Below are 11,922 nucleotides of genomic sequence, written 5' to 3'. Positions count from 1 at the left end.
TCCTAAATTATTCCTTTTTTTTCGAAAGTTAATCTCAATTTAATTCTTAAATATCCTTTTTCTTTTTATAAGTATTAATATAATCATAAAATATTTTTAATTGATAATATTTTAGAACAAGGTTCTGATGTCATTTATGTTTTCATCAGTTGTCATTTGTAGTTATTCTGTTATTTTAAGTAGAAAAATAAAATTCTTTGTTGAATTCATAATATTTTCACAGCAAAATATATAAATATAACCATAATATATGTACCTATAGTTAGTAGTTACGTAAATATATTTTCACTGTCTTGAAGCTTGTTTCTATTTTAAAGTGCGTTAACCACGTTTGCATATTGCATGTTCAGTTATTTACTTTTTAACACCATCACATTTACAATTATTGTGATAACATATTTATAACACTAAAGATTGTAATGTATAAGTATGGATATCAATTATTGAGTCTTATAAATAATATATTATTAGTAAATTAGTAATTACTAATTACAATATGTTACATTTTATTGGAAGCATTTCAATTTCACCGAGACACCGATTTTCAAGGAGTAAATTTTAGAATTAGATTTATAACATGTGAATTCTATTTGATATACAAAAATAAATGTAAGCTCCACGCTCCACGGGTACTAAATAAATGTAAATTCCACTGATATTATAAAAAATTCAAATTCAAATTTGTATAATGAAATATACTTATTACATACCAATAAAAAAAAATATAAATTCAATCTAAATTTTGCAACCTATAATTTTCAAAGTCATTATTACGATTTGTACGTTTTATCACAACAAAACGTTTACTTTACAAAAGTATTTATATCACAATAAAAAAAAAATAAATAATTTAAAAAAAATGATGATAGTCTATGTATGAACGCATTTTTTTTATTAATTTTAGCCTTAAATTAGGAAAGAAAACATGTGTCATTAAAACAAAATGTAGTTTTAACTTTAAATTTAAAAATAATATTAATGCAGTTTAGGTTTATTTTACTAGTCATAAGTTAGTACACTTGGAATTTATTAATTTATATGGTTTCCTAAGATAAAATAAAAACAATACTAGTGAAATTTACAATCACTCATTTTACTATATTTTGATTATAAATTTAATAATATCAGACAATCAATAACTGGGTATTACCAGGAGCAATTTTTCTTAGGTAAAAGTTTACAACAATATGCATAATTAACAGGTAATTATATTGATAATTTGTATTTTGTATCTACACGTCATTTCAGAAAAAAAAAATTTAAATCTAAAATTGAACACAACAGTAAACAACTTTCAAGAATTTAATATTCATATATCAAAATTTAAAACTGTAAATCATTGGAATATTAACTATTAAATTATACATATTATAAAAAATAATAGGTATGTTTATATTTTCTAAAAACACAAATATTCATCGTAACATGATTTATAATAATTTTATTGAAAAATAAACAGAAACCAGATTACATTTAACTTTCTATCTAAAAGCTAGTGTAGCATTCTGCATAAAAAAATAACTTCTAAAAAACAAAAATAATAAAACCACAGTACTTATGTAAAGTTTTGGATTTTGATTTACCTTTAGTTATCATAAAAATGTCATGAATTATAATGATATAACAAAAAAAAAAGAGTATATTTAAAAATGGTAAATATTTTGAAGATAGATTTTAGTAATTTAGTAAATTATATCAATGTCAATCATATTATGGTTATTAACTTTTTAAGTGTTGTTATGTTATACAGCCTGTTGATATGCCTGTTAATTATAATCTAAACCAGTGGTGGCCAAAATACAGCCCACAACAATTTAATATCTGGCCCGCGAAAGAATTATAATATTTTATATTTACGTAAAAAAATGCCCGCGGTAAAAAAAGTTTTTTTTATGGCCTGAAGTAAAAAAAGTTTGGCCACCACTGATCTAAACGGTATTCTTATTTCTTGCATAACTTAGATAATACGATAATACTCGTAGGTAACTGTTAAATTAATTTAGGTACAGATGATTATATTTTTTGCATCGAATTAAAGTTGTTATTACAATATTTATTAATCTACCAATTATAATATATTCCTATAATGGCTAATTATATATTAGTATTATTATAATGAAAACGTTTAGGTAATAGATTCACAATACAATCAAATAACATACAATTATTGTTTATGATAATAACCTACATTATGTTGTTTATAAATTTATAATATTCAAATATTGTATAGCTATAGGTAAATCTACTAAATAAATATGATTACTTATTATGTATTATTATTACATTAAATTTTAAGAGTTATAACTAATAACGCAATATATCTTTAATATTATACTACAGCAGATCAAACCCGATTCTACTAAGAAAATACCTAGTATTTATTAAATGGTAATCTATGAATATATATATATATATGTGTGTATATAACTACACAACAACTATACAATATTTTGATATAATTTAAAAATTTATCTCTGTAAACTTAAAAAAAAAATTGATTATCCTGCACTGTTTACGCCATAACACAATTGGTGCCATTATATTATTTTTTCAATAATAAATCAAAGAATACAATATTATGTTTATACTGTGTTTTCGTAACTATAATACATGCAACTATGCAATATATAGTTCAAACTCCAAAGTTATACAAATTAGTGCATTAGTGCGAATAAAATGCTACAAAAAATTTTTTTTTCATTTTGTGTAGTACCTCATAGATATTTATGTAAGCGATAAAATAAGTAATAATTTTAAATGTATTAAATTATTTTATATACCTAAATACCTAATACGGTACTTTGTTATAAATTAATAATATAATAATATTAAGTTCTATATTAAATAATAAGTATCAGGTACTAACTACAGTCTACAAGTCTAAAGATAGGTAATAACTAATAACTATATAGTATGTACTATGTAGCATGTAGGTACTTTGATTAAGAATCATCATATCAATCACCGCTATTTGCGTTTTAGTTATACATAATATATATTACCTATTTAAAATTGTTCACGAGCACCTATTAATACCCATGTCCTATATTATTATTAAATATAATTTTTACATTTTTTTTATTAGAAAATAGTATACTAACAACCGTTATGTACATATAGTATAATTAGCACAACTATTTAATACCAAATTAGAATTTCTGAAATAAGTTATCAGAATAACCAGTTCACCACTGAGTAATGTAGTATAGTATAAAGAAGGAGCAGTGTCTTGGAAAGTTTCACTAGGGTTTTTCTAAGAGAGCTAAGAAGGATAGATCAAAGGTTGATCAAGGGGGTTCCCCTCCCCCCCGAAATTTTCTTACATTACACAAATTATTTTATCATTATTTTATACTTACTAACATTTGTATAACCCCCCCTCCCCCCGATTTTTTCCTGAGTACGGCCTTGGGGTAGAGTTTTATTAGTTGACGTTGTGTAAAATTTGGATATAATTAAAAAAATTTACTTACAGTATTTTCCAATGAGCAGGACCCGTCTGGACCAATTTTTCTAAAACACAGCTCGTTTGGACCAATTTTGAAGACCCGTTTGGACTAAAATATATTACTTTTATACAACTCGTTCGGACCAGCATTTTCCTTCCCATTTTATTTTTAACAGGCTTAGGACTGTCTTTGGCATGGTTAAAAATGCTGTTTCTTATTTTTATTATTGTTATTTTTTTATAATAATATCAAATATGTATGATTACTTCGTCTTAAAGATAAAAATATTAAAAAATAAATAGGTACATTAGGTACAATATAAAATTTGTCAAATTATTATTTTTTTAAATACGAGTCGACTAAATTACGAAAATGTATTTTTTTATGAATTATTTAAATTCGAGCTGCTTGAAACATTTGTCCAATAATCTTCAAATACGTCAATTGAGATATCTCACCATTTTATATTGTGCCCATCGTGCATGTAGTATGTTGTGTTTTTTAAGTGTATCATTTCTTTGAACATTCATTTTATTATTTGAAATTGATGATATTTTCAGCATAGTTTGAACTTGAAAATCTTTAAGAACGTCAATTACTTGGAAAATGTTTGAATAGGGTGTATAAAATTGTGAATTATAATGAAAGTGAAACGATTCAGGACCATTTGTTATACGTGGTGAATCGGAAGGTTCTGCTGCCCAAATAGAAGGATTGAAATCTGCATCTTCTGATACGTAATAATTTAAAACATAGTCAGCAAAGTAAGTAACGTATTCGATATTGGGAGCAATAGACATCAATTGAGCATATCCATCTCCAACTTCAGATGGTGGTTAAAAAGCTAACCCATAAAAATATCTTAACCAATTTTCAACTTCTGAGTTTTCTTCTTTGTATTTACTATGTAAATAATAATGTTTTTGAATTTTGCGATAAAAACTTTGGCTTAAATGAAAAAAGCAGCACACAATTTTACAATTAGGAAATGTATTTAAAACAGCACAATGTGCAGGTTTTTTGAAATCTGCATGGAAATTTTTTATATCTTGTTCTTTGCCAGTTAAGTGTTTTGGTCAGTTATCAATTATAAATAATTTTGTTCTGTACATAATCTACAAATTACAAATTAGTTTACACAGTTTAACTGAACTTCTTATTACTCCGACGATGACCCGTTTTGCTCGCCGATACGGCGCGTATGAACTTAACTAATGTAAAATAAAAGCGTGAGCGTACAATACGCGTCCATGTAAAACGAGCATAATCGAGCTTTCTAGTAATTACTTAAAGGTACTTAATTTAAAATGTACTAAAAAAAATTTGGTCCAAACGGGTTGCATTTTTATTAGTGACCTAAATGTCCCTGGCCCAAACGTGCCTCGCCCTTTCCAATTGATTGCTGATTGTATTTTAAGGTAGGTTTAGGGATTATTGATGCATGTTGGTGCTTATATAACCGAGAGTAAAAATAATGTAAATAAGTAGTTTGTACCGACAAGTAACAATATAAACGCCAATTAGTTTATATAAGACATTCATTATGTTTAGTTAATCATACTTAATATTTATCTTACAACAGGCATTGTAAATAAATATGTAGATTGTGGCTTGTAACTATTGTGGTTTTGTGAGTTTAGATTATCTATACATAATAATTCGTTTATTTTAATTTAGTTGTATAAGAAGCGAACAAAAACGATTTTATATACTAAACAGTAGCTCGAATACTTTTTTATTGTCTTTATATAATAATAATATGTCTATATATACATTCCAAAATATGCCTTTGTTAAAAAAATGCTTTACGCACTTATCCACTATGAAATCTGTGACACACGCATTAAAGGACAATGACGACTGACAAAACTCGATTGTATAATATTATATTATTCGGGGAACCGTGGTTTCCGTAAACAGGAAATTTAATGCGTACTATATCCGCTGAATATTATTAGTCGATTGAGTCGTCGATTCATCGATGGGATGCCGACGAAAAATACAAGTTAGAAAAATCGATCCCACTCTGCATTCGGTGAGCGTGATTTTCTGGTGTATTTGTGTAATTTATGAGTAAGGAACAATCAATTGTATACATTTATAACTTACATTTCGTAATTTTTAATAGGCTTCTATAATATTATGATCCAAGCAATATTTCAATATTTCACATTATATTAAGACAGTAAACACGTCAGAATAAGACGTGATCGTGATAGTAGGTAAATATTAAAATTCTAGCTGATGCATGAAACAAAGTAGGTATGGATATCAGTTTGAAATTACTTCGAATAATATATCGACAGTATCTAAAGCCAAATTTAAATCAACATATCTAATGTTAAAATAGAATCTTTATAAAATGTTTCGACCAATTTTGTATTTTTACGCGGGTGTGTTCGCGAATGGACAGACAGAAAAATTATGGATACAGCAGCATATGTAAAAAGCATATTATTATATATACCTAACAATATGCATTAAGCACCAAAGCATGAAAGTCCGTATGGTCGCATAGGATAATCAGGACCTACTTAGGGCAGCTGTTAAGTCGTTACTTGTTAAGTGCTAATCACTCTATGAACTTTTAAGTTAAGCATATACTTGACACGTGAATATATTAAAATACATGTAATACATTTAGTTTAAAATTTTAATTGCTAATACGTTAATATTTATGTTGCGTGATATATGTTATGTTATATACTCTTTCGGTTAAGGCCCAAAGGTATATATTTATATGTTGTAAAAGAGTCCGTTCACTTACGGGTTGTATTCAAAACACTACACAAAATCTGTTTAACTTTAAGAAAATACTTTATTAATTATTTTATTATTAAGAATATTTTAACAACACAGTATTATACGAATCGGCTACTTATTCACGACTAACTCTTACTTATTCTACGTTTTTGTCTTGGCGACGCAGTCGCTTGCAAAAAAAAATAATCATATTGCTTACACTACTATATTATTGTATAATATGCTTATTAATCTAAGTGTGTGTGCAAGGGTTCCTAACACCCCCGGGGTTAAATGAAAGTTCATTGCCTATTGCAAACTATATTATTCTAGGCAATGGATTTTCATGATTTGGATTGTCTACGGTTTCATATATTATCTTACCTTCTATTGGGTTTTTTACAGAATTAGATGTTTTACACTGTTTGTTTTTGATTATTAAATATAAAATTATTATTATTACTAAACCTATACTGATGATACTTATTGTTATAATTATGTATAATTCATTACCTATTGTGCCCATAACATTACTACTTGTTTTTGTGTATTTTAATTCTTCTAGTGATTTGGAGTATTCGATTAGTTTGAATAAATTTTTTTTTTACTATAGAATTACCTTTATCTGGAATATTTGAATTTTTTAAAATTGTATTTGTAATGTTTAATTTAGTTTTCCAGTTAATTGAAACGTCTAGTTGTGGAATAAAGTCTTTATACATTTTTGTAGTTATTTTTCTTTTTGCTATTAATAATGTCCCGTCATCAGTATTGGCTTCACATTGATTGTCTAAATCTAAAATGCCTGTGCCGTTTATACTTACTACTATTGTTTCTGAATTATTTTTACATTTAATGATAACATTATCCCTAATCGTAACATATATCCAGGAATTTGTATTATCTAACCTATGCCATATACTAAAATTAAAATTAACATTTTTTAAGTTACACAAATTAGGTAATATACCTGGCTTTCTAAATATTGTTAGCTCACAGGATTCATCCAAATGATGTAACTGTTGATCATAAGTACATAATAACGTATTCATCATTTGTTTACATTTTGATATTTGTATTTCGCTTAATTCTAAGTAATATAATCTAGATTTATCTATAGCTATATAATCAGATTTTGGAGCTATCATTACATAGTCGTTATCGTATATGTTAACAGGTAAAGGTATGTTTTTATATAATATAAATTCATAATTGTTAACTAAAGGTATTTCTATGACGAAAATTAATACATTTTCTATATATACTATGTTAGTTGTAATTAGTCGTAACAATTCTGATATTCCTGAATTATCTAAATCTATTGGTATGCCTTCTCCTATGGGTAATTGTGTTTTAATATCTTTTAATTGGTTTTTACGGGTATTTATATCTAATATACTGGAGTGAACGAAACCTTGTAGGGCCATATTTATTATATTTAGTAAATTTTCTGTTTCAAATGCGTATTGTGTTAAAATTATATTTAATAATGATATTCTTTCTTCTAGTGCCGTTTTAAAATTTAAGATACCTATTGCAGCTTTATCTGCTTGCATTTCATGAAGTAGATAACTGTATTTGTCGGCTAAATTAATTTCATTTTTATTTATTTCTAATAGCGATGAGTTTACGTTTGATATAATTGATTGCATAATTTGTATTTGTGTGTTATGAATTATTGAATTTTAGTTTGCAAGTTTTATTTCATTTTTGTGTAATTTTATTTCCTTTCTGCCTCGTTTAATTGTTATGTTTTCGTTGTTATTTAATTGTATTATATTGTAAGGGCCCACCCATTTTGGTCCTAACTTTCCCTTCTGTTGGTGGTTTTTTACCCATACTTGGTCTCCGACTTTTACATTTACTTGTAGTTCTTTTTGGTCGTACTTTTTCTTTGTTTTCTCTTTGTTTTTTAGTATATTATTTCTGGCTGATTTACATGTTTCCTGAAGTTTTTGTTTTAATTCATATGTATAATCATCGTAGTTATATCTTGCTTGCGGTGTTCGACTTAATGTGTGAGGGACTGTAGCAGGAAAACCGTAAACAAGTTCATACGGTTGATGGTTAGTTGTTGTGTGAACTGTTGTATTGTATACAAATATAGCAAAAGCTACATAATCATCCCAATCTGTTTGGTTTTTATTGACATAGTGTCTAAGATATTCTGCCAAAGTTCGGTGAGATCTTTCTAAACCGCCATTGGATTGTGGATGGTATGGTGTAGTATTCATTTTTTCTATTTTAAGTAGCTTGCAGCATTCTTTGAATATTTTACTCATAAATTCAGTGCCGCAATCAGTTACAATCGATTCAGGTATGCCATGTTGACATATAAATTTTTCAACAAATGTTTTTGCTACCGAGTTAGCATCATGAGTTACTAATGGAAACGCTGCTGAAAATTTGGTTAGATCATCTTGAATGGTAAGTATATATGAATGACCTTCATTTGTTGTTGTTAACGGTCCCACAATGTCAAGAAATATTTTTTCGAACGGTTTTTTGGCCGTTGTTGTAATTACCATGGGTTGTTTGATAGTCCTGTTCATGCTTTTGTTTTGCTGACATGATTGACAAGAAGCTATGAATTTTTTAACATCACTTTTAAGTCCTTTCCATTGGTGATGTAATTTGATTCGCTTGATTGTCCTTGACACGCCTTGATGACCGCCAAGTGGAGCATTATGAAATTCTTCGATTATCTTGAGCTTTTCTTCTTCAGAATATTCGATGTCGACATAAATAATGATTTTTATTTTTGAATTTTTGAAAATGTACCTAATAATGGCTCGAACTTTTTCCCAGTTTAGTTTATCAAGTTCATTGTCGACTCTAGATAATCCGATTTTTGTAATATTGTTTTCTTCGCAAAAAGTTCGTAGATTAATGATACATTTATAAAATGTTTCAAAAGTAGTTGTTTGTTGGCATAATTCTTTGGTGATTATAAATGCTAGAGATTTTTCATTATGTTGAATATGTGCGACTTCTGTGATTTCTTTGTTTTGTTCTTTTAATGTTTCAATTTGACCGAGTCTTCTTCTGAATTCCAAGGCTAATCCTTGTGACATCTCAAAATTTTTTGATACACAAACTACAAGAGTTATGTCTTCAGGTGCCTCGAATATATCACCCTGGATTTCGATTACATTTGAATTTGTTATTAATGTTTTCTGTATATCTTCTTCGAATTTTTCGTATGTTTTTGTTCTGTAGTCATCTACATTTGATAACTTGTCGATTTTTGCTATTCGACTTAGAGCATCTGCGTTTGTGTTTTGTGTTCCTGGCTTATATATGATATTATAGTCATACTCTTCTAATTGTAGTCGCCACCTGGTCAAACGAGCTCCAGGATCTTTGACTCCAAATAACCACGATAATGGTTTGTGATCTGTCACAATGTTGAATTTGCACCCGTACACGTAGTGTCTAAATTGTTTAACTGCCCAAAGTATCGCCAGTAATTCTTTTTCTGTCGTATTATAATTGGTTTCCGCTTTATTGAGTGTACGTGACGCGTATGCAATTGGCAGATCCGAGCCAATTTTCCCTTGCGATAAAATAGCTCCGATTGCAATATTACTTGCATCTGTGGTGATATTAAATGGTTGATTGAAATCGGGGTATTGTAAGATTGGTTCATTTATTAAAATGTTTTTAAAGTAATTAAACGATTCTTGACAAAGATCTGACCAGATGAACTGTTGATTTTGTTTTAGTAAATTAGTAAGTGGCTTAGCTTTCTTACTGAAATCTTTGATAAATCTTCGATAATATCCGACTAGACCTAGGAAAGATTTTACGTCTTTTGCATTCGTTGGTGTGGGGTAGTTTACCATACATTGTATTTTCTTCGGGTCTGGTTTAACGCCTTGTTCTGTGATTACATGTCCGAGGTAGATTACTTCTCGTCGAAGGAATTCACATTTTGTCGGTTGTAATTGTAGTCCATGTTTTTTGAATCTTTCAAATATTTGACGTAAATTTTGTTCATGCTCTTTGATTGTTGCTCCTATCACAATCACGTCGTCTAAATATACGAATGATTTCACACCATTTAAACCAATTAGGATTCGGTTCATCAACCTTTGAAAAGTTGCTGGTGCGCCTTTTAGACCAAAACACATCCTATTGAATTCGAAATGCCCTTTTTCCGTGCTGAAAGCGGTTTTGTGCTTATCTTCTGGTTTTAGAGCTATTTGATGATACCCACTTGCCATGTCTAGGCATGAGAAATATTTAGCTTTTCCTAACTGATCTAAGATCGTTGATATATCTGGCATTGGAAATGCATCTCCCACAGTGATTTCGTTAAGTTTACGAAAATCGATTACTACCCTATATTTTTGGATACCTGATGCGTCTGTTTTCTTTGGTACTACTAATAATGGTGCGTTCCATGGACTGTCACTGGGGCTAATTATTTCATCTTGTTCGAGTTGTTCAATTTGTTTATCTATTTCTTTTTTTTGAGAATAAGGGAGACGATATGGTCTCTGAAATATGGGTTGGTTTGTTTCTGACGTTTTGATTTCATGTTGTATTGTTTCTGTGCAGGATAATGTATCTCCTTCAAGAAAAAAAATGTCTGAATATTCACTGCATAATCTTTCAATGGATTCTTTTTCTTCATTGTTCATGTGATCGCATCTAAGATTTTCTTTTAATAGTTGAATACGATTATTTGCATTTTTTGGAATTTCTTTACCTTGTGTAAATTTTATAGGTACTATTTCAAAAGTTTCATGAGATAATTCGTTTAGATTTGGAATTTTCACAGTTTGTGGGTTTTCTGTTGGATTTATTACAGCAATGAGTATTTGATTTTGTTTTATTTCGTTTAAGACATTTCCACAGATTATATGTTCATTAATGTTTTGGGCATGAATAAGAATACTTTGTGAATCAGTTATAGGTTCGTTTAATATTCGTATAGGAATTATCGCTTCGCTTCTGGCTGGTATGGTTGTTGTGGCATTGTCAGGATAAGTTATTTCCTCCTGATCTACGTTGATGATGATTTTGTTTTCCTTTAGAAAAGGTTTACCCAAGATTCCATCCCCGTCAATTGGAAATGACGATGGTACCACATGAAATTCAGTTTCAAAAGTTTGGTTCTTATCTGAAATCATAAGTACAACACCACCCATAGTGTTGACTAAGCGGTCGTTTATTCCTTGTAACTGATAAATATTAGTATCCGAAACTAGAACTTCGTCATGCAATACGTCAAGTCGGATAAGGTTTAGTTTTGCGCCTGTATCTATTAGGAGTTTTGCACTTCCTGACGTACATTGTGAGGCTTGAAATATTGCATGGTCGTTATGTAATTTTATTGTAAATGGTAAGGTTCTTATTGTGTTTGGGCTATTATTTTTAAATCTTTGACCGAACGACTGCCCGAGGCATTCGGTCCCGATCCGTTTCCCGAATAATTTTGTTGATTTCCTTTATCACCTTCTTGTTGATTATTTTTTCTTTCATCCGCTCCTTTTTTTTTATAGCATTTTTCTATGGAATGACCAGCTTTTTTACAATATGCGCATGTCTCTTGCTTTGTATTTGAGTTTTTTTGTTTGCTGTTTTGCCCTGTGTCTATGCTACGATTTACATATCTACACTCATTCGTATTATGATTACTTTTTTGGCAGTTTTTGCAATATTTATTTGTGCTATTAGCGTTAGATTTATTTTGGAACAAACGTCGTGTTTCTTTATTTGATAA

This window comes from Rhopalosiphum maidis, chromosome 3 (genome assembly GCF_003676215.2).
Source record: "Rhopalosiphum maidis isolate BTI-1 chromosome 3, ASM367621v3, whole genome shotgun sequence".
Taxonomy (NCBI): Eukaryota; Metazoa; Arthropoda; class Insecta; order Hemiptera; family Aphididae; genus Rhopalosiphum; species Rhopalosiphum maidis.
The sequence above is the reverse complement of the archived record's forward strand: the minus strand, read 5'-3'. Positions refer to the sequence as shown.